Genomic DNA, 24,043 nt, shown 5'->3' on the forward strand with positions numbered 1-24,043 from the left:
AATGAGATCAGGTTTGTCCTGAATATCAAATACAATCTTGGCACCACATTATTTCACAGTACCCCAGAGGTGTCATTGCGAGATATTTTTTGTATACAGTTAAGCTTTATGAACCCATGCTAAAGTTGACTAAAAGGAGGAATTAAAAATCCTCTTTTGAAAATGTATCTTAATGCCTTAGCATTTATCCCAATCCGTGAATTAGTGAAACACACTCAGCACACAGTGAACACACAGTGAGGTGAGGTGACACTAATCCTGGCACAGTGAGCTGCCTGCAACAACAGCAGCGCTCGGGGAGCAGTGAGGGGTTAGGTGCCTTGCTCAAGGACACTTCAGCCGTGCCTACTGGTCAGGGTTCGAACCGGCAACCCTACGGTTACAAGTCCGAAGCACTAACCAGTAGGCCACATTGAGAGATTATTTTATGGAAAGTACCCCATGCCAATCGTGAGATATGGTGAAGGGTATGTGATGTGGGGCTATTTTAATTCCAAAGGCCAAGGAAATAAATTATACTGCCATCTTTAACTTTACTGTACATTTTCCTAGGCCTATATAGTAGTAGTAGTAGTTTTAACTATCTTAACTATTATTAACTATCTTCTTTTTATCTACAATCATATTCAGTTTTATCATTACTATTATTTTTTTGTATTTTTTATTTATTTTTTGTCATTTATATTTTGTTTTATTACTGTGAGCACCTTGAGTCAATTGCATTACGTTTAAGTGTGCTATATACATAATGTGACTTGACTTTTTTAATACTTTATTATGTTCATGTCATTTCGTCACTTGAAAGCAAACAAACATCTTATTTCCATTTCATAAACACATTTTTTTTTGTATGTGTATACATGTATTTTCCCTTTAGTCCTGTGAAAAAGGGGGGGAAACTATTCCTTTTGACAAGTTACTGTACCTTGTATGCATTATGCACTAATAGAAAGCATTATCCTTAATTAACAGAGAAAAAATGTCTACTGTATATATTGAACAATAAATAAAGTAAAAAGAAGAGAACATTTCACTGGCTTTGATGCCTTTATATTAGTATTGGCTTATCTTCAGAGGTAGTCTTTCATTTAATTTAACCTCCTCAACTTTTATTATTAAACAGTTGCATGATTTCATCCAGTTTACTTAAATTAGGCCTAAAGGGGGCCCCATTTCTTTTTTCAAATAACTTTTCATTTTTGCCAATCTTATAGATTACCTTTTCCATCCTGTACACATCCTCTGCTAACCATTTGTCTACCTTGGGGGAGTTAAAATTTTTTCCAGCTTTTCGTTATTTGTTTGAGTGCTGTTATTCAGTCCAGAACAAATTACATTGTTCTTTTTCCAAGTTTTGGGGTTGTATACCCGGGAGTATGTTATGACTTTCTATAGACACCTCTTTTCTTAAAATGTGTCTAAAATCTATCCAATATATATATTTTTTTTTGTACATGTATTCAGCATTGTTTGTCCCGCATTCCCTCCAGCAGCTGGGGCTGGTTTGGGTAAACTTGTGTGTTATTGAAGGTGTTCTAAAATATCTTATATTTATCTTCCAGGCATATTCTTGCCAAAAAGGAGATCTTGTATATTTGATAATGTCTTTGAAACACTGTTTCCACTCATTATCAAGTACAGTTGTTTTCAGTTCCTTTTCCTATTTATCTTTGATGCACTTTAGTTTCATTCTCTTGCAGTGTTTATTTTTTTATTTTTCCACTTTGGTAATTCTTTAACATATATCCCAGCAGAGGATGGAGATCATTGAGCGTTGTTAACTGGACTTTTTCCACTTCTCACTTGTAAGTATCGGTAGAAATGGTGTCTTGGTAGTTTATATGTGTTTGCTGTTGCCAAAAGACTCCATTCCATCCACCCCAAACATTTGGTGAAATCTTGTGAGGCTCTTATTTCCCCAGATCTTGAAGGCACTGTCTTGTTTGTTTGGAGTAATGTGGGTCCCTTTGTATTTCTCTCAAACAAATCAATTCATTATCTTTATTTTGGTTGTTTTACATGATATTCTCCATATCTTGACCGTGTTGTTTGCTATATAGTTATTCATTTTGGTCTGACTTGTAAAGATCAGTGTGATAAGTGGATCCACCAGCTTAGTGTCTATAGACTTCCAGTTCCGACTTGACTCTTTGTTCAACATGATTAAAATTGGTATTACCTGTTCTGCATAAAAGTAATTACATAAAAAATAATTACAATTTGGGAACTTTGTGAATGAGTTGGACATTCTACTGTCTGCTATTCCAATGGATGCATGCCCATTATTAATCCTTGGCGATTTCAATATTCATTTGGATAACTCGTCTTCAATTGACTTCCTGTCCTTACTCTCCTCATTTAATATCACACGTGTCCACAGTCCTCCTACTCAAGGCTGGTAAAGATCTTGATTTAATTCTGGTACGTAACTGTAATACAGACAACGTTTTGGTTCATCCTTTACATGTATCGGATCATCACTTTATCAGATTCTCTAACCCAGCAGCTCCTCCTCCGACAATTTCGTTCCGGCGTAATCTCAGAAGCCTCTCAAGCGACCATTTTGCAACATTAGTAACATCTGCTTTACCTACTCCTAGCTCATTCTTGGCACTTGAGGTTAATGACGCTACAGAGACTCTGCTCTACACTGGCATCTTGTCTGAACGCAGCATGTCCTCTTTCCTCAAGACCTACTCGTTCTAAACCTCGTCATCCATGGCTGACGAACAGTATAGCGTCAGTACGAAAGGAACTTAGAGCTGCAGAGAGGAAATGGCGTAAATCCAGAGATGGAAATGATCTTAACTACCAGTCTTTGCTGTCATCCTTTTCATCCACTGTTACACTTGCAAAAAAGGCTTTCTATCAAAGCAAGATTGAGAGCCACTGACAGTAGAAAACTTTTTTCTACTTTCAAATCTCTTCTCAATCCTCCACCACCACTATCAACTACTTCACTGTCAGCAGGTGACTTTGCAACATTTTTCACTGAAAAAGTTACTAAAATAAGTGCTCAGTTTGATGCTCCTATAAGGATGGCTTTGCCTTGTGTTAGTATGACCGCATCATTGGACTCTTTCTCTCCTCTTGATGAGGAAGCAGTCTCTCAATTGCTTCAGCGAAGTCGTCCAACAACATGCCCATTAGATCCTGTCCCGTCCACTCTTCTACAGTCTATCTCACCCGCTGTTCTACCAGCAATCACACGTGTATTTAATGCTTCACTCAGTTCTGGAATAGTTCCTTATTCTTTTAAACAGGCTAGGGTTACACCTCTGCTAAAGAAAAGTACATTTAATCCAACTGAGGTGAAGAACTACAGGCCTGTCTCCCTTCTTCCTTTCTTGTCAAAGGTTTTGGAGAAAGTGGTCTTCAAGCAAGTTTGTGACTTTCTTCATCAGAATAATCTACATGACCCTATGCAGTCTGGTTTCAAGAGTGGTCATTCTACTGAAACTGCTCTTCTGTCTGTGACTGAAGCATTGAGAGTAACTAAGTCTTCTGCTCAGTCATCAGTATTAATTCTACTAGATTTATCTGCAGCCTTTGATACTGTTAACCATGCCATTCTCCTATCTATACTATCTGAACTGGGAATTTCTGGAAAAGCTCTTGACTGGTTTGAATCTTACCTTAAAGGGCGTTCTTTCAACTTGTCTTGGCAGGGACAGGTCTAAGTCTCATGACCTCAGCACAGGTGTGCCTCAGGGATCAGTATTAGGACCCTTGCTTTTCTCTATTTACACCACTTCCTTAGGTGATACCATTCGCTCCCATGGATTTGACTATCACTGTTATGCAGACGACACTCAACTTTACCTGTCTTTCCCACCTGATGACACTAGTGTTTCCCACCGGATTTCTGCATGCCTTAAGGATATTTCAGCCTGGATGAAAGATCGGCACCTTCAGCTTAATCTCTCAAAAACAGAGTTTTTGGTGTTTCCAGCTAAAACAGCTATTCCCCAACAGATTAACATCCAGCTTGACTCAACTTCACTGACCCCAACTAGATCGGCACCAAACTTGGGCGTTGTAATTGATGACCGACTTAACTTCTCTGAGCATATAGCTTCTATTGCAAAATCATGTCGGTTTAGGCTTTACAACATTAGGAAGATCAGACCTTATCTGACACAAGATTCCACACAACTTCTTGTTCAGACCATGGTCATCTCTAAGCTGGACTATTGTAATTCACTATTAGCTGGCTTACCCGCTTGTGTAACAAGATCATTACAGCTGATTCAGAATGCTGGAGCACGCCTGGTCTTCAATCAGCCAAAGAGGACACATGTAACTCCTCTCCTAGTTACTCTCCATTGGCTCCCTATAGTAGCCAGAATTAAATTTAAATCTCTCACTTTGGCCTATAGGACACTAACTGGATCTGCTCCTAGTTATTTTAATTCAATAATCAAGGCTTACATCCCCAACCGCACACTGCGGTCTTCTGGTGAGCGTCTGTTGTGTCGACCAGTCATGAAAACTGGGTCTAATTCCAGACTCTTTTCTTCAGTGGTTCCATGTTGGTGGAATGAATTGCCCAGTGCTCTCCGTTCCTGTGGTAGTTTTGGGTCGTTTAAGAGGGGTCTAAAGACATTCCTATTCAACATATACTTAGTTGTTTAAGCGCTTATGTGTTATGGTTTGTATAATGTTGTTTTATTTTAATTGGGCTGTTAATTAATTTGACATTATTGTTTATTATTGATATTCTCCTTAATGTAGTCTTAGCATGTCATTGTTTTTATATTATTGATTGAATGGACATTATTGTTTTATTATTGCCTTTCCCCTTTTTTTCATTGCTTTTTTATTAGGCTATTGATTGAATTGATATTATTGTGTATTATAACTATTCTCCTTATTATATTTGACCTACATTCTAATCTGTTCCCTGTTCAATTTTAAATATTATTATGTTGTTTTGTATTATGTGTCGCTTTGGACAAAGGCGTCTGCTAAATCCATAACCATAACCATAACCATAACATAAATCGGGTAGGGCAAGACACCCTCCGGTTTTCTTTTGCTGCAAGATTTTGAGTTTAACTCTTGGTTTCTTTTCATCCCATATAAATTTCACAGTAAATTCTCCCAGGCTTTAAAACATGTAGGAGGGATATATAATGGAACATTCTGGAATAAGAATAAGGAACGTTGCAAAATATTTATTTTAATTATGCTTATTCTTTTTCAATAGAGTGAGGGGTAAAAATGTCCACCTGCTAATGTCTTGTTTTATTGAGTTCTCCAATTGTCCGTAATTAAAGTGATGTAGGTGGTCTAGATTATTTGGTATCATCACACCCAAATATCTCACTTTATTTTGGCCACTTTTGATGTCAAACTTTACGAGCTGTTTGAGCTGGCCTCCTTTTCCATAGCTTCTGTTTTGTTTAAGTTCAACTTATAACCTGATGAGGCACTGAGATTTGCAATTTCATCCAATAGTGCTGGGAGGGAATTATGAGTATCTGTAAAATATAAAATTATGTAATCTGCGTATAGTGCTATTTATATTCTTCTTCCATTATGGGGAGCCCTCTTATAGCCATATTTTTTCTTTTTTCTTTTCGTGGTTCAATATATAAAGCAAATAATTGTGGTGATAAGGGGTCTCCTTGTTTTGTTCCTCTTCTTAATGTAAATATTTTAGATAGTGTCCCATTCACTCTTACTCTTGCATTTGGTTCTTTATACATTCCCTTTATCAAATTAATAAAAGTTTGATGAAATCTAAATTTCTTAACTACTTCAATAAGAAAAGGCCAAGCGACTCAGTCGAAGGCCTTTTCTGCATCTAATAATAATGTCAGCATTTGCTTCTTCGTTTTTAATGCATAATCTATAAAATGAAGAGTATGCCAAACATTATCACTAAGTAGACGATCCTTGACAACGCCTGTCTGGTCTAAGTTAATTATCTTTGGTAGTATGTGTGAGAGTCTGTTAGCTATGATTGCTGTAAAAATCTTTTGATCCACATTTAAAAGTGATATTGGTCTATATGATGAGCAATTTTCAGGGTCCTTTCCTTCTTTGTGTATGACGGCAATAATTGCCGAAGTCCATGTACTTGGCCGAGTTCCTGTTTCTATGATCTCATTAAAGGCCCTACATAGGACAGGTAGATCTCTGAATTCTTTGTAGAAATTGTTAGTGAAACCATCACTTCCTGGGCTTCTTCCAAATTTACTTTTACTGATGACCTCTAGAATTTCGGTCTCGGCTATCGGTTGTATTAGATCTTTGTTTTGTTCATCAGTTACTAAAGGAAGATTTAACGGTTCCAACATTTTTTTAATTTCCTGTACACTTACTTCAGCTTCTGGTGTGTAAAGAATTTGGTAATACTTCTTAAAACATGCGGCTATTTTTGATTTCCCCCCATTATATATGAGGTTTTTATCCTTATTAGCCATTGTAGATTTTTCTCGCTGTTTCTTTAGCTTAAATGCCAATTTCTTCAATGCTTTATGACTGTTATCATAATAGCTTTGTCTAAGGAGCATAAGCATTTTTTCAGTTTCTATTGTTTCAAGTGCTTTTTTAAGCTCCATTAAGTTATGTCTGCACCTTTTTTGGTCATCCTGACTTCATATTCATTTTGTAATTCTTTAATGTTAATTTCCAGCCCCTTCTTTTAACTTTCCCTTTTTTATTCAGGATGAATATGCTATTATTTGTCCCCGTATTGTTGCTTTTGCAGCTTCCCATAATAATTCCCATCATTAATCTTAAAAAAGTACCAAATATTTCTCTTCATCTTCTCATTGAAATCCAGGTCTTCAAGTAGTGAGTTATTCATTCTCCAAGTTGTATCTCCTTTCTCTCTGTTCATATTGATATCAATTAACACTGTATGATCTGTGACTGATATGGGTAATATTTCACATTTGGAGACTTTTGCAATATCATTTTTAAACATAAAGACATAGTCCAATCTTGAAAAGACCTTAGAGTAGAAGGTAAAAGCTTTCTCTTGTGGGTGTAAACAGCGCCAGACATCTAATAATCCAATCTCAATATGAGCTTTCCTCAATGGAGTTGCCGCTTGCTCTGATTTATGTTTTATTCTACTTTGACTGTCTACTCTCTGATTCATCACCAAATTGAAATCTCCTGCCATTAACATTATGCCCTTTGCCTCCTTCATTATCAGCGATAATAATCTTTTCAGAGGATCTACTCCTTTTCCTGGTCGGTTATAAACGTTAATCAATGTTAAAACCTGGGGGGTATTCCAGAAAGCAGGTTTACTGGGTTAACCCAGAGTTAGCGGTAAACCTGGAATTTCAGTTCCAGAAAGCTCAACAATGATCAGGCTATGTAACATAGGCTCTAAACTTAACCTGGTAGGGGGTAGGTTTTGTTCAGGTTATGTTCAATTATGTTTGGTTATTTCAGTGCATGTTCAATCAGGCCGCTATTTTTACACTTGTCACACAATGGCGTTTCATTCTGACGAAGGTCCGATTGACAAAGAAGCACAAAATCATGTAATATTCATCCGTGCAATTCACCGTGAGAGGGCGATAAGACCACGAGTTCCAAACGAGTTTTTCAAGAGCGCTAGAGTTTTTCAGCTGAATCCTAAATATAGGCTACTTGAAAAGCATTCTCCATCCCTACATTACGCATGGTGGATTAGAATAGAATAAAATAAATCTTTAATGTAGGCTAGCTAGCCTAGGCTACACCATAGTGGACATTTGTGTTTGGCTCACCAGACAGATGGACAAACAACATCTCAGACACATTGAAGATATAATTAAAACAAGTACAGTACAAAAAAGGGGAAACATAGCCTATAGAAAATTAATAAATAAGTTTAAATATAGCTGTACAGCTCAGCCGGGTATGCATGTTGTCACTAAGTTTGGTTAAGAATGCTGATGGCATTTGGGATAAAATATTTTTTTAATAGGCTACACACGCTCTCCGACTGGGAGTTTTTGTAGTGTTGGAGACGCAGAGCATATCGGCAAGCTGTCGGTTGGTGCGTAAAGTTTGCCTTGCGCTAAAGCAGTTCCTGCGCAACTTCATTCGTTTTCCTGGACACAAACCCACGAGGATCATTGAAGTGTAGTTTCACCAACTGGCAGGTCAGCATCACTTATTAAATTTTCCAAATGTGCACCGAAATGTGTCCAATAGGCTACCCATGCCTTCCGACATTCACCCTTCCGATGATGGAGCACAAAAGTTTAACTTGGCCCACAGCTGCAGAAGCCGCGTTAAAATAGAAAATTACATTTGGGATTCTCAAAGAATTCTATGGCCCACTCAAACTGTGACAAGGTATGCTAGTTTAAGAAAGCATCATTGAAAGCAGTATACAATACGTGATGTCCAGTGAATTATTTAATTGTGCTTTTGACATTAAATAGGTTATCTTAAACATACGCATTTACACGGTCAGTTAGGCTATTCTCTGCCAAGCAAGGCTTGGGACGCAGGACGCAGGTGCTTAAGTATTGCTCTTTTTTTTGTTATTACACTTCTCTCCTCCTCGTAAGCCTCGACTACTCCGCCTCTGAAAAATTACGGTGCTCTTCCTTTCGCCGGTTTCACTCATGGTTTCGACTCTCAATAGATGATGCCTTTTTAAGTTCGCCGAGAACGAGCACAACTCTAGATTATCTAACACAGGGTTGATTGAACTAACTGGTAACCGGTGTTTTGGAACCAACACCTCGGGTTTAGTCACCACAGGTTCAGACAGTTTTATCTCAGTGTTTGTTAAACCTCCTTTCTGGAATACCCCTCAGGTCTCCTATTTCACCAATTACTACCACACATCTTCCTTCCTTATCTCTTTTTCTTTTTGAAACATAAGGTTATTTTTAACCAATTTGACATGCTTTATGATGGCTAGAGTTGCGGGTCTTGAATAAATATGCGCTATACCCGCAATCCCGGGCTGAAATTTTGCCCTAAAACGCTGGCGAACATGCGGGAATTTGGTGACTGTGTTTTTATTTTTCCTGTTATTCTCGGGATCTACTGGGCAAGTCCTAAACGAAGTCCTAGACGAATAGCTAGTTTGGAGGCGAGGATAGGTGAACTAGAGGAACGCATCCATACGATGGATCAGATTAGCAAACGGCTAGCGCCAGAACCCTCGGTAAGTCGCGTGGATGCACCAGCCGTAAGCACAGAAAGCGCAACCATGCCCCCTCGCAGCAAGGGGATAGCTCTTGGGTGACTGTTAGGGGATCTAGATCCAAACAGAGGAAGCCCACTGCTAACCACCAACCTCTTCACGTTTCTAATAGATTCTCCCCTTTAGCTAGCCTTGAGAAACCTGCTACTCTGGTCATTGGCGCTTATATTAGGCTATATAAAACGTGATGCTAGCGACTCCATCGGTTATAGAAAAATCGATATCTGGGGCCAGAGCTAATGACATTGAATCAAATTTGAAAGTGCTGGCTAATGCTAAGCGTAAATATTCGAAAATAGTCATCCACACCGGCACTAACGATGTCCGCTTGCGTCAATCGGAGGTCACCAAACAAAACTTTATCTCTGTGTGCAGGTTTGCGCAACAGATGTATGACTCTGTAACTTTCTCTGGACCCATACCCATTAGAAGAGGCGATGAAATGCTCAGCAGAATTTCAGACTTCAACCATTGGCTGTCAAAGTGGTGTGCCGATAACAATGTGGGCTTCATAGATAATTTTAGCTCCTTTTTGGGGAAGCCTGGACTGTTGAAAAGAGACGGTATCCATTTTACACTGGAGGGTACTGTTCTCCTTTCAAGTAACATGGACCATCACTTAACCGAGGCTAGTTCCTGACGAACCAGAGATTAGTCCAGGAAGCAGAGATAATGCCTTACACAGATTCCATCAAGATACCATCCCACAGTCACCCAGGCATACAGAGCTTACAGGGCCAAATAGAGAGGGTGTCTGTACCAAAATAGTAGTATAGTATATATACTTTTTTGATCCCGTGAGGGAAATTTGGTCTCTGCATTTAACCCAATCGGTGAATTAGTGAAACACAAACAGCACACAGTGAAGTGAAGCACACACTAATCCCGGCGCAGTGAGTTGTCTGCTTCAATGCCGGCGCTCGGGGAGCAGTGAGGGGTTAGGTGCCTTGCTCAAGGGCACTTCAACCGCGGCCCACTGGTCGGGGCTCGAACCGGCAACCCTCCGGTTACGAGTCCAGAGTGCTAGCCAGTGGGCCACAGCTGCCCCCAAAACTGTCAACTCGTGCTCAACCCACTAGGGGAATTAATCATAGCAATCTTATTATGATAAAAACATCTTCGGTTAAGCAAACCCCTCCAAAAACGCAACTTAAGCTTGCTTTACTTAATATCTGATCACTGTCAAATAAGATCCCCTTGGTTAATGAAATTATTACTGACAATAGAATCGAACAACAATGTTGGTGGTATTTTTTTGTAGCTCAGCTTTGGGGAGGGGGGTTAATAGCGGGAGGGGATAAATTAAATAAATATAAATAAATAAGTACAGTTGCAAATCTTCAGGAGTTCAGGAGTCTAATTGCTGAAGGGTAGAAACTGTTGTTGAAGTACGTCGCTCCTGTCTTCAGAGATCTATAGCGTCTTCCAGAGGGCAGAAGTTGGAAGAGATCATGGCTCGGATGTGAGGCGTCCCAGATGATCTTGGATGCTCGGTTCAAGCTGCGTTCAGCATAGAGTGGACTGATGGAAGGTCACAACCAGTGATATTGGAGGCTTTGGTGACAACTCTCTCTAATTTCCTCTTGGTGCGACTGTCAGAGCTCCCATACCAGATGGTGATTGAAGATGTGATGATGCTTTCAATGATGGCTTTGTAGAAGAGCAGCAAAAGGGTTTTGTTGACATGAAACTTTTTCAGTTGTCTTAGGAAATAAAGTCTCTGATTCACCTTTTTGATAAGGTGGGTGGTGTTAATGTCCCATTTCAACTGTTCACCTATAATAGACGGGGCTTTGGTGTTAGGCCACCTTCTCATGTCTACAACCATTTCTTTGGTTTTTGAGGCGTTAAGATGGAGCTTATTTTCAGTACACCAGTCCGTAGCCCATTTCACCTCCTTGTGGTACTGGGACTTGTCATTGTCACTAATGAGGCCTATGATGGTGGTGTCATCTGCATACTTCAATACTTTGACAGAGTGATGGTGAGATCTCATGTCATTAGTGTAGATGGAGAACAGAAGAGGAGATGACACAGCTTTGTGGCGCTCCAGTGTTGAGGGTCAGAGGGCATGATGTTGTATTGTTAACCTTGACTGATTGAATTCTATTCCTCAGGAAGTCCAGTATCCAGTGACACAGAGCTGAGTTGATGTTCATGGCTTGTAACCTAGAGAAGAGGATGAGTGGATCAATTTTGTTAAAGGCAGAGCTAAAGTCAATGAACATCATGCGTGCATAGGTGTTGCTTGACTCCAGGTGTTGCAGTACAGTAGAGTGAACTCCTAGGTTGATGGCATCTTCCACAGATCTGTTAGACCAGGGGTCCCCAACCTTTTATGTACCATGGACCGGTTTGATTCCCATTTTTTTTTCACGGACCGGGGGTCGGGGGTTCCATATGTGTTGTGCATGCATTACTTGAAAAGAACTAGCTCCAGTTAACAGTGAAGGTAACAAACTCTTAAACATGTGAAAAACGTGAACTTGAAGAAGTGAAAATTAAACAATATGAACTATGAAAAACTTGAAGCTACATCTATTAAGTGTGAACATGCTTCACAAAATATGGGAACAAATGGAACTAAACGTGCATTACGAATATAATCAGTGGGAGCCCTGTGCTTGTTTCCCTGCAACAAGAAGGTTCCATCAGGGGGTGATGGAAGACAGTGACAACCTCAGTGTGTTTGAAATGTCCAGTCGATTGCGCAATTTGGTCTTAGTTGCAGTCGTTGCAGAAAACCCGGCCTCGCATAGATACGTGGTGGGAAATGGTAGCAACGTTTTCAGCGCTTTTACGGCTATCTCGGGATATTCTGCTTTGGTTTTGATCCAAAAACCCGCCAGAGAGGTTTCCTCATACACACTCTTAAGACCACCGTCATTTGCAATTTCGATCAACTGCTCCTCCTCCTGCGCTGACAAGTTATGACTATTCGGCATATTGACAAATGGGTTGCGGACCCACTCATTGGTTTGCCGTGGATCTTTGGAGGATGGGAAGTAGCCTAACGCTCAAACTAATTTGAAAGCGCAACAAGGTGATCGCGCACCAGCTGCGAGAGAAAGGGCCCTGCCTCAGTCTCTCCCAAAACCCCCACTACTGTTTGGAACATATCAAATACACCCCGTCCCCATTCGTCCCCACAAATCAAGCTTGGCTTTAAATGCAGCGACTTTATCTGCCAGTTTAAAGACAGTCGTCATTCTCCCCTGGAGTGACAGGTTGAGGTCATTAAGCAACCCGAATATGCCACACAGGTAAGCGAGTTTTGGCACCTAGTCCTCATCACTAAAATGTGCAGCGGTGACTTTTTTTCTGTAAGAAATCTCTGCAGCGGCTCTCGAACACTCTGACCAGTGACCTGCTAAAGATGCTTGTTTTTTGTTGCTCATTCTAGCAGTTTAGCTAACTTTGTGTGACACTACCATTTGCCAAGAACTGATCAAGTGAAGTGAGCTGACCTGAGGCTGCGCAGCGCTGAAGGCAATATGTAAAGTGTTGAAGGCGGGACAGACAGACGTAAGAAAATAGACCTTGCAAAATGCAAACATGCGTGCAATCAAACAACTGCATATAGGCATATGCCATGTAAAAACGTGACATTATTGCGAATTAAATTGAGTTTAGTTTGCATGCATTTTTTTTTAAACTCATGTCGTAGGCTACGGCCCGGTTAGGAATGTCCCACGGCCCGGTACTGGGCCGCGGCCCGGTGGTTGGGGGCCGCTGATGTTAGACTGGTAAGCAGTCTATTGAAATTGGTCATCTCCTTCAGACTTTTCCAGACTGACCTGGGGTTGTTGGTGGCCAGTTGATGCTCCAGTTTCAACGCATAATCAGCTTTAGCTTTTCTGATAGCAGAACGAAGTTCATACTTGGCAGTCTTATACTCCTCCTTGTCACCTTTCTTAAAAATGCAGAACTTTTTTTTCTGCAAAGTGCAGCAACCTCTTTGGTGAACCAGGGTTTACCATTGCCATATGTCTTGATGCATTTGGTCCCAATGCAGTCATCAACGCAAAACCGGACGTATGACGTCACAGCCTCTGTGTACTCGTCTAGGCTGACACGCGTGTGTTTAAAGAGGTCCCAGTTGGTCAATCATATAGAAGTAATGTGCCTCACTGAAACCTGGCTTAAACCAGATGAATATCTTCCATTAAATGAGTCTACACCTCCCTCCCATTTGAACTACCATGTACCACGCCACACTGACAGGGGAGGTGGAGTAGCTACAATTTATCACTGTAGTACAGTACATTTTAGGACATCCTCAGCTGTCAGACTCGATGAAAAGGCATAAGGTATCAGGAAAACTGCTGTTAAGTTTACGGAATTACACAGTCATGTCTCAGACATCAGATGAAAAGGACTCCGGTCTCAGGAAAAGCGGAGTCAGACGAAAAGTTCTCAGATGAAAAGTTATCAGAGTCAGGTTTCAGACATCAGATGAAAAGGAGTCAGCTCTCAGAAAACAACTATTTCGTAGCATATTATATCACAAATAAGTTTGCTTGTTGTACCAGTTAACAGAAATAGCTGTTTTCCTGAAACCTGACTCTATAACTTTTCGTCTGACTCCACTTCTTCTGACAGGGGTTTTCCTAAGACCTGACTCTGATAACTTTTCATCTGAGAACTTTTTGTCTGACTCCCCTTTTTCTGACAGCGGTTTTCCTGAGACCTGACTCCTTTTTATCTGATGTCTGAAACCTGACTCTGATAACTTTTCATCTGAGAACTTTTCGTCTGACTAGGAGAAAAAGGTCCGGGAGAAAAAGGAAGGCTGGCCCATTGACCCCATTCGAGCGGAAATTAATTGATGCTCTACAAGAGTCGAGTGGCTGTGGTTCCGCCACCACCACCTTTACAACCGCCATCTTCCACAGATGAGGACGAGTTGTTTCTTCTCAGCCTGCTGCCAGCCATGAGAAGGCTATCAGTTGTGAAAAAGGAAGAATTAAAATTCAATATACACATGCTTGTGTTTAAAGCTACTCGTGATGAGATATCTTTTTCTTTTTTTTTTAGGTATATTTTTGGGCTTTTTATGCCTTTAATCAGATAGGACAGTGGAGAACGACAGGAAGTGAGTGGGAGAGAGAGTCGGGGTGGGATCCGGAAAGGGCCACGGGGCGGGAATCAAACCTGGGTCGCCGTTGTAGGGGGCAAGTGCCCCAGCCAGTTGTGCTACAGCTGGGGCCGTGATGAGATATCTTAAATAAATACTAAAAGGCCTAGTTCTGAATGGCTGTTGTTTGTGTGTTTTCACAGAAGTGTGCTTTTTTGTTATACGAGGTTTGTGCAATAAATTAGTAAACCGTTTTGCTGGTGTCCATGGTTGTTTTATTAGTCAGACGTTATCTGTCATTATCCTAATGAAATCTTTATTGGTCAAAACAAAAGGACAACATTACAGGTATTACTAGTGTATGCATTAAATGACATATGCAACTTGAAACTTTGCTTACAATATACTGTATGTGTAATGCTTATGCAACTTTGGAACTTTGCTTTTGAGCAGTGTGGGTGGCTCTTAAAAGAGCCTTTGGGTTATCCAGCTGCTGGGTTGGGTTACACCTCCCCCTGCCAGGGAACAGCACCCTCTTGGCTGAAGTAAGAGGAGAAGATTCCTCTCAATCAGATGGCCTCTCGTGTGGCGTTGTTAGTTGCCATCCTAGCAACTCCTCGAAGACTGCCATCACCAACATCCTCTTGTCTGTGGACACACGTGGATGCCCTCTGTGGTCGCCTCAGGGTCGTGACACGCAGGTAGTTGACCACCCTCTGTTCTCTGGGGACATTTCTGCCAGGAAAAGGGCGCAGCAAATCTCGGCGGAGGGGGAAGGCCTAATCTCCCACAAACACAAAAGGCATTGGTCCGCAGTGCTCAGAGTTAGACCCCTGGATCACTGAATCTTCTGGGTGGTCCAGGGTGCCGTCTCGGAGGCCCTAACCAAATGCAGAGTTGAAGAGGGATCCACCGTCACTCGTCCTGCCATGACCACCTACGTCAACTACCCTGAAGAGGTAGTTGGCATCTACCACTGCCAAGAGGACGATTGAATATGTGCCCTTGTAATTAAAGAACAGTGAGCCAGAGTTGTCTGGAGACTATGACCACATGCTTGCCATCCACAGCACCAACGCAGTTAGGGAAATTCCAGCGATAGCTGAATCCTTCCGCGATGGCACGCCAGTGGATGGCACCGGCATGAAGTCTGGCAGCAGGGCATCCCAGATGGCATCCGAAACCTCTCTCACCACTCTAGCCACAGTGCAGTGGCCTACCCTGTAGGCAAAGGCTACAGGGAAGCATTCATTAAAGAAGCATTCATTTACATGTTATTTCAAATGCCTTGCACTATTTGCATTAGAAACTAAAACAATATTGGCAATCAATTTATATGGGCTATTCATAGTCTAACCATAGCGTAATTACATTATTATGTCAATGAAGATTGAAATAGCCTACCGTTGACATATAGCCAGGCGCTGAGCAGGACAAATGGCCTGGCGAAATTGGGTGTTCCTCTTCGTTATTTGAGGTCCCACTCGAGCCAAGAGGTCATCAAATTGTCACACAGACATCCGAAAGTACAGGTGAAACAGTACTTCATTCACGTGGATCTCCTGGATCAGGTTGTGGTATTCGCCCTGTTGCTGCCGGGCGCGACGGATCGGGTCAACCCAGTTGCTTCGGCGGTGTTTTCTCCTCCGCAAATACAGCGCAGCAACAACAATAATCCTCTGCCTTCTGTTCATGATTACTGAAATATCACACAAAACCCCTGTGCACCTATTTATACACCTGAGGAGTCCCTCCAAAATTCAAAATCCAAGAGGGAAGAATTTTGGTTGGTTTAGAATGATAAGGGACTGTTCGTTATTTATAAAAGGGGCCACTGGAGGGGTTGTGAGGGCTTCAGTCAAAAGTTGCATGACCCTCCCTTGCCTGTAAGAAGTTTTTCAATGACCCTCCAGCAGAATTTCAAATAAACACATGACCCTCCCCGGCCAATTGTCAATGTCTTCCGCCCGCTCCTTTGCGCTATGAAAGCATACTGATAGCCTAATGTTCTTAAATCAACCTCTGCTTTCTGATCTTACACATCACACTCCACCAAGATGGTGGCCATTTCAGTAGATTTACTCACTAACATTGTTGTGGAAACACAATAAGCATGGAAACTAAATGCACATTTCCTGCATAACTGCATTAGCCTACTTGAAACTAGATGTACCGCATAGCGGGACAAAATATGACCGCCGCTCAGTCCTGTACATCCGTTCCGCGAAAATAAATCACACTTCAATTTGTCTCCATATTTTACTCCATCCCCCACTCTTGAAACTTTTGTGTATGCTTGTTTGGCATGCCTGAGTGTGTGTGTGCGGCTGCACAGAAAGTAGGTGAATAGATTGTAGAATAGCCAAAGAAGATGTAGCATTGTTATAAAACCTTTAAAATCTCTAAACAATCACAAGTAGGGCAGTTCATCACAGTTCATCCATTGCAACTGGATTGATGAAAGGTCACTTACACCTGTAGGCTACATTGTATTTGGGAAAAACAAAAGGTGTCAGCATAATGTTATTTATTTATTTATTTATTTATTTTTTATGTATTTATAAACAAAAACATCTCTGTCAGTTCCATGCCGTTTTCAACAGTTATCAAAAACAAAGGTCATTTTTGGATGGATGGATTTTTTGTGAATGTTTCTTCTTCTACATAAGATTTTAGTCATCTTTAGTTCATGTAATACTTTATTGTCAATGCACAAATTAAGTAACAGTAGTCTGAAACGTTACTGTTCATGCACAAATTAAGTAACAGTAGCCTAGTCTGAAACGAAATGCTGTTTTACATCTAACCAGTGGTGCAAATAACTGACATGTCCAAATGGGCCTTGATGAAATGCATCGCTAGACTGTTCATACACATTTTAACGGGCCAAAGTTGAAGAGCTTTTGTCCGTTATTGTTTGTGCAAATATAGGCTGATTCATGTTCCCTTGCATTGTGTAACTGAGGTCCATGGCTAGTCTGGCTTTCATCAGACCAAGCTCAATCTTTTAAGAAATCAAAAAAATAAATAGCGGGCAGATCAGGCTGGGTTCACCCAGCCTAGTCCATAGGCACCCGATATTGTTTAATTTTCCGATTGAGATATACACACTCTGGCTATTCTAAATGCAAAAATGCATCAGGGAGTTATGACAAATCGGTAACTAACAAACTAGATCCTAATAGAAAGCTGTTAGCTTCCCTAAGCTACAGGTAGGATTATAAGGTAGGCCTATTTACAACATAAATTGTCAATAGGCTATGCTGGCTTACACAAATAAAATCTCCTTTGGAAACCAATGGTTTACGCCTTACAGTATCAAGCGGACTTAAACTGTCATATCGCGGGCGAAAGTTGTAATAACATTCACGCAGCTCCATGAGTCAAGGAAAAGCGAATGAAGTAGCCACTTCTAAATGGGACCCACTACACAGTAGCTTAAGGTGTGTTGCTAAAGCAGCCATAATGAAATGAAGGTGTCATTGTTTGGATACTTCACACACACATGCTTTTTTAATTTCACAGACTACAACTACCAAGCTGTAATCAAAGCACATCGATTCCCCTCTCACACCCTGCACGCACTTAAAACAAAATAAACAGGCGCCTCAGTCTCACGCATGTATAGGCAAAACTGTATCAGACCGTGTAACGTTGGTAAATCTTCCATTGCACAGAATGATTTTGTAGCACATGCAATAAATGACAGTCGAAGATACAAACAGTGCTGCTATCAATTTGCTTGGTATAACCGCATTTATAGTTTTCTACAAATGCAATCAATCAAATGCCTCCATCACTCAACCAACGCTTAACGGTAACATTACCTAGGTCCTTATTGATATTACAAGATTAACGTACCTGCAGTAAAAACCAAGCATGTCCGATAAACATCCTCAGATTTATTTTCGCTTCAAGAAGAAATGGGAATTACACTTCATGTGAACATCGCCCTATCCTTATTAGATGTTCGCCATGTAAATTACAGTCCTTGTAGGAAGCGCCCATTATTTTTCCATCCCACTTTTAACTTCCAACAAAATGACGTCTCACTGCAACGATGCGCCATCTAGTGGACAAACGACTACTTATCGCCAATACTGAAAATGCAGCCATGATGATGATGATGAATATTTATTTTGGCTTTCTTTTAATCCTACTGAATTTGTAATTATGTATCGGCCGTTCTAATACCGATAGTATGTGGGTGCCTGTGTGTGTGCATGTGTATATGTGTGCATCGCCATTTACAGGCCAATGAGTGTACAGTCACGGTGGTAGTCCCCGGGGACGAAATGAAATTTTTCCGTAAAAGTCTAGTGGGGCTACATACCCACCAAATTTCATGTACCCCGGTGGTTCGGTGTCCCGGGTATCAATGACCAAAAATTCAGGGAGTAGATGACGGAAAAATTTTGAATTGTGTGCATGTGTGCGTGTACAAATTTATGTTTATGTGTGTGGGTGTGTGTGTGTGTGTATGTGCGTGCTTGTGTGTTTGCCTGCGTATGTGTGTTTGTGCATGTGCATGCATGCGTACATATGTCTACTGTGTGAGTATGTGTCATCGCACGTGATGATTACTGTAAATGTATGTGTGTGTGTGTGTATCTGTTTATGCACATGTGTGCACATGGAATGGGTTAACATGACCCCTGGAGGCAAACATACAGAAAAAATTGGTCATCCTAGGCCCTACAGTTCTCAAGATATTCACAGAGAACTGTGTCTGCCCTACCCTCCTTTCGGGGGGTCCAGTCCAGGGGGGCTACAGATCAAAACGAAGAATGACGGTTCCATGCTATCCATGTGGGGGTACATGCCCACCAAGTTTTGTGTACCCCGGTCTTTCAGTGTCCCGGGAATCCTTGTTGGTGTACGTCACTAAATGTACACATACATTATTTTATTGTAAGGCCCCCCATGAACGAAAGTACACAAAACTTGGCATGCATTCGGAGGGTGTCATAATGATCCTACACTTTTAATTTTGTGCAGTTTTGACCTTGTCAGCCAGAGATATTGTGATGAAAACACCTAATTTTTTGCTTTTTAATTTTTAACTAGGTGGCGCTATACATGAAATAAGTGGTAATGGGATGGGTTGACATGCCCCTTAAGACCAACATACATAAAAAAGGTGGACCTCCTAGGCCCTACGGTTCTCGAGATATTCACAGAAAACTGTCTCCGGCCACCTACAGGCCAGTTGGTGTATAGTAACATAAATTAATTTATTGTGTGGCCCCCCATGAACGGAATTCCACAAAACTTGGCGTGCATACAGAGGGTGTCATAATGATCCTACACTTCCAATTTCGTGCAGTTTTGACTATGTTAGGTCACAGATACCTTCAATTACAACACCTCATTTTTACTTTTTTGTGTTTAACTAGGTGGCGCTATACATTAAATGAGTGGTTATGGAATGGGTTGACATGGCCCTTGAGATCAACATACAAAAAAATGGTCCTCCTAAACCCTACGGTTTTCGAGATATTCACAGAAAACTGTATCTGCCCCTACCCTCCTTTCGGGATCCAGTCCAGCGGGGGGCTACAGATCAAAACGAAAACGATGGTTCCATGCTATCCATGTGGGGTTACATGCCCACCAAGTTTCGTGTACCCCGGTCTTTCAGTGTCCCGGGAATCATTGACGGAAATTTGGGCATGCGAAAAAGAAAAAAAAAAAAAATCTGACTAAACCTATATAATAAGTTACTCCTCTAGTAAATAGTATTCACATGAAATAAAACAATAAAACATTGAGACCATTCAACAAAGCACACTGGGTAATAACAAATTCAACACATGAACTGGTTGCTATGGACTCGTCTCTAGGCTTCCTCAGTCATTGTAAAGCTGGCGAAGCTGAACATTATCCTAAACTCCATTTCTCAGACGAGCGTCAATTTGGGAGCTTGCATGCTACCACTCCTTCCTTCTCAAATGACTTGAAAAGGCTGTTTGCACAATTTCACAAATAATCACAGGGACCGAAACATACCTAACATGCCAACTTTTTCCAGGTTTATCACATATTTTAACTTTTCCCCCGCTGTCTTGCCGTTTTAATATTTTATCCCATATTAATACTCTCATAACATTAGTCCTGCCATCTGGCCTGTCTCTGTGTTGTCCTGTTGTTACCCCCTTGCCCTTCCAGTGAAACAGATGTCTTCAAATCATCGTTTTGCTTGCTTGAATGCGAACTTAGAGTGATGTTATCCTATATAAGTTAACAGCGTGGTTGTCGTGAGAGCACGATTCTTGGGCGCTTGCAGTGTTCGGCCGTATGTCTACGTGCGCACCTGCCTACCATCAGGCTACTCAGCTACAAGTAGACAAAGCATTTCCCCTGTTTGTATATTCACTCCAAGTTGGCCTACCATAACTTACCAACTCTACACTGTAGACCATAAACTGGCTATTTATATGAAATAACCAAATGTATTTGTTCAACTTTATGAAGCAGAATTACGCACTGCTACTTGGAACGTAACACATTTTTGTTTGAGCAGGAGAGAGAATGACAGGATTAACAAATTGCACTTGTTGCTGGTTACCAATAAATACTAAATATTGTTTTGAAAACAACAAAAACAGAAAGGATGGAGACAGCAAAGCTAGAGATGGGCAGGAACAAGGTCAATTGGTAGAAATGCTTGCCAAAACGTTAGGAGCTGGATGTGTGGATGAATGAAGCACAAGTATACTTTATATGTTAAGTATACATACTGTTAAAGTTAGGCTACATGGTAAACTAAAAGTAAACCAAAGGTACATTTAGCCTTTTTAGGACTATATAAAGTTGACCAAATGAATATAGGCTGTTAGGCGTGAATAAAGTAGGCCTAGGCTACTTTGTTGCTCCAACCCTTCCAACGTTAATGGGGACGAATGTTGACATTTTCCCGTATTTTGGGTGAGAAACCCAGGAAATCTCCCTTACTTTCAATGTTCAGTGTTGAAAGAGAACATTATATGGCGACAGAAATCAACAATCAAACAGGCCACTTTGGTTTTTTGCTGTTTTCATGAATACAAAAGTTGGGTGACCCCCCGCCCCCGATCAAAAAAAAAAGGGTGACCCTCCCCTCAACAAAGAATAAAAAGACATGACCCTCCCCTATTTTCCTCTGGTGGCCCCTTCAATAAATAACGATCAGTCCCTAAATAAGAAGCTACTGACAAATCTCAAAAACACGACCTTGGTGACAACTTCAACCAACAAAGATTTATGTTGGTTTTTAAGATAGCATTGCATATTTAATGAAAATATGTTGAACTTGTTTGCATTGGTTAATATAGGCTACCTCTTATCCCTTGGATGTTTTTGTGTGTGTGTAGCCTACGATTTTTGATAAAATAAAATTTTCGATTTGCTTGTAGCCCATTGGTTACATAGTATAGCCGAAATACATGGATAAGCGGTGCCGGAATTGAACAGTTTAAACTACATGCCCACAAGCGGCAACTGATTTCAGCCAATACACACCCACAAGCGGCGACCGCGAGATAGGCAAGGCGTCTGCAAGCGTCTACGTGCCGCAATAATGGACACGTACCGTCAGACCGACCCTGGCAAATTTGTGATGTCTTCGTAATTGACTTGGCCGCCATATTGGATTTAATCAAAAACACTAAAATGTTTGCAAAGGTCACACATCTGATCTTCACCAAAATTGGCACAGTCCATCATCCGACCATGCCTAATAAAAGTTGTGCTTTTTGTAGCCATATGTAAAACCGTTCGACAGTAACAGCCCATCGAAATCGACGGCGAAGCCACCAAACAGGAAGTGAACTTATATCTCAGCAAGGTTTTCTCGTATCAAGACTAAACAAGAAATGTGGTACATTTTGACCACTGTGTGGCGCTATAATCACAGGAAGTAGGCTCATATCTCAGCAATGCTTACACATATCGAAACCAAACTTGGTACATGGACTTGAAACCCCATCCTGAGGACGCACAATACATTAAGTGACCTTCGACCACTAGGGGGGCGCTAGAGATACAGGAAATTAGCTCATATCTCAGCAACTCCTTTACATATCAAAGCCAAACTTGGTATATTGACTCAGGACCCCATCCTGACGACGCACAATACATTTGGTGTACTTTGACCACTAGGGTCGCTAAATTAGGAAGACTTTCTCGTATTGACAGCAAACTTGGTACGTTGATTCGTGAACACATCCTAAGGACCCACAATAATTTTGGTGACGTTTTACCACTAGTGGCACTATGATTAGCAACACTTTCACCTATCGCAACCAAACTTGGCATGTGGACTTGGGACTACATTTTAAGGACGCACAATTAATTTGGTGTGCTTTGACCACTAGGGGCGCTATATTTATTAACACTTTCACCGATTGTAACTAAACTTGGTATGTGGAGTCCCCATATTAAGACTGCACAATTATTTTGGTGACCTTTGGCCACTGGGGGGGGGTGCTATAATCATAGGAAGTAGACTCATATCTCAACACTGCATTTAGGTATAGAAACCAAACTTTGTATACGGATTCAAGGCCATATCCCAATCCAATCCAGTCCATTCAAATCCAATCCAGTCCAACCCCTTTCCCCTTAAAATCAACCCTCAAAATATAGCCAGGACCGATGCAGGCTTAAAACAAAGTGGGAGAAGAAATTACCCAAGATACCGTGCGAGCTCTTCCGGCATGTTCCTGAATGAAAATAGTAGAAGGCTACTACCGCTAGACACGCCGATGCTGCGCGTGACGTAGGTGAGCACGTTCGCTAAGCTAATTTGTATATGGTGTTCCAATTCATAGGGAAAGATCTTCACCCCCACTTCCGAGGGGTGAAGGGTCGAGGGGACTTTACTGTCGAGGGCAATCAAAACCAAGTGAAAGTTTTAAGGGGGGGAGAAATGGGACGGGCCCTTACTCTTTTCATTATATTAATTAAGAAAATAAGGATGAACAAAAACATGAGTTATATCTTTATTTTATGAAATCAGCAATCAAACCTACTCACTATTATTAGCTAATACATGTACTATCTCGCAGTCTGAAGCAGGTTAAGGGCCAATCTCATTTCTCTGTTTTACCCCTTCCCCTTAGTCTTGCACGTTCTCATGAGAGGAAGGGCTATCCCAATTCTCTTTTGGATCAAGGGGTAGTAGGGCTAAGGGAAGGAGTAGATACCCCTTAAAACCAAGCATTTTCGCAAGCTTGCTTGAAACCGAGGGGTACCCAACATACACCGCTCACACCGGAAAAACAAGCACACCGAGAGATTCATTGATATGAAATGTTGCCATTAATAAGGATTATAAAATTAAAATGGTAATTGTTTTATGTTGCATTCAATCTTGTGACCATATATTGAAGGTCCTGTTCTTCATGAGGAAGTTTTCAAAAATCTTTAAAATTTTGCGAATGTTAACAGCACATCATTATTTGTGCGAATGTCTCGCATTTTACATATTTCCATGTCTGATACCCCGTGAATTGGCAGCATACCATGTCCGAAATGTAAAGTCCGCAGCAGCTAAATTCGCTGAACTTTTTTACCGCTCGTCTGAATGCTGCATACTGCTGCCGACTCCTCACATCTAGGCTATTACAGGTAGCAATTGCTTCTGATGTCAAGTAATGACCAATTGGTTATTATTGTAAAATATCAAAGGAGTTGTGGGATGTTTACATAGCAAACTGCATGTTTATTTTGTTCCCCATCCCTGTTTTATTCACCCGGACCAGGAGGTAGGCCACGAACGAACATAGGCACGATCTACTTTTGTTGAAATA

The sequence above is a fragment of the Alosa alosa genome, chromosome 6, assembly GCF_017589495.1.
Source record: "Alosa alosa isolate M-15738 ecotype Scorff River chromosome 6, AALO_Geno_1.1, whole genome shotgun sequence".
NCBI lineage: Eukaryota > Metazoa > Chordata > Actinopteri > Clupeiformes > Clupeidae > Alosa > Alosa alosa.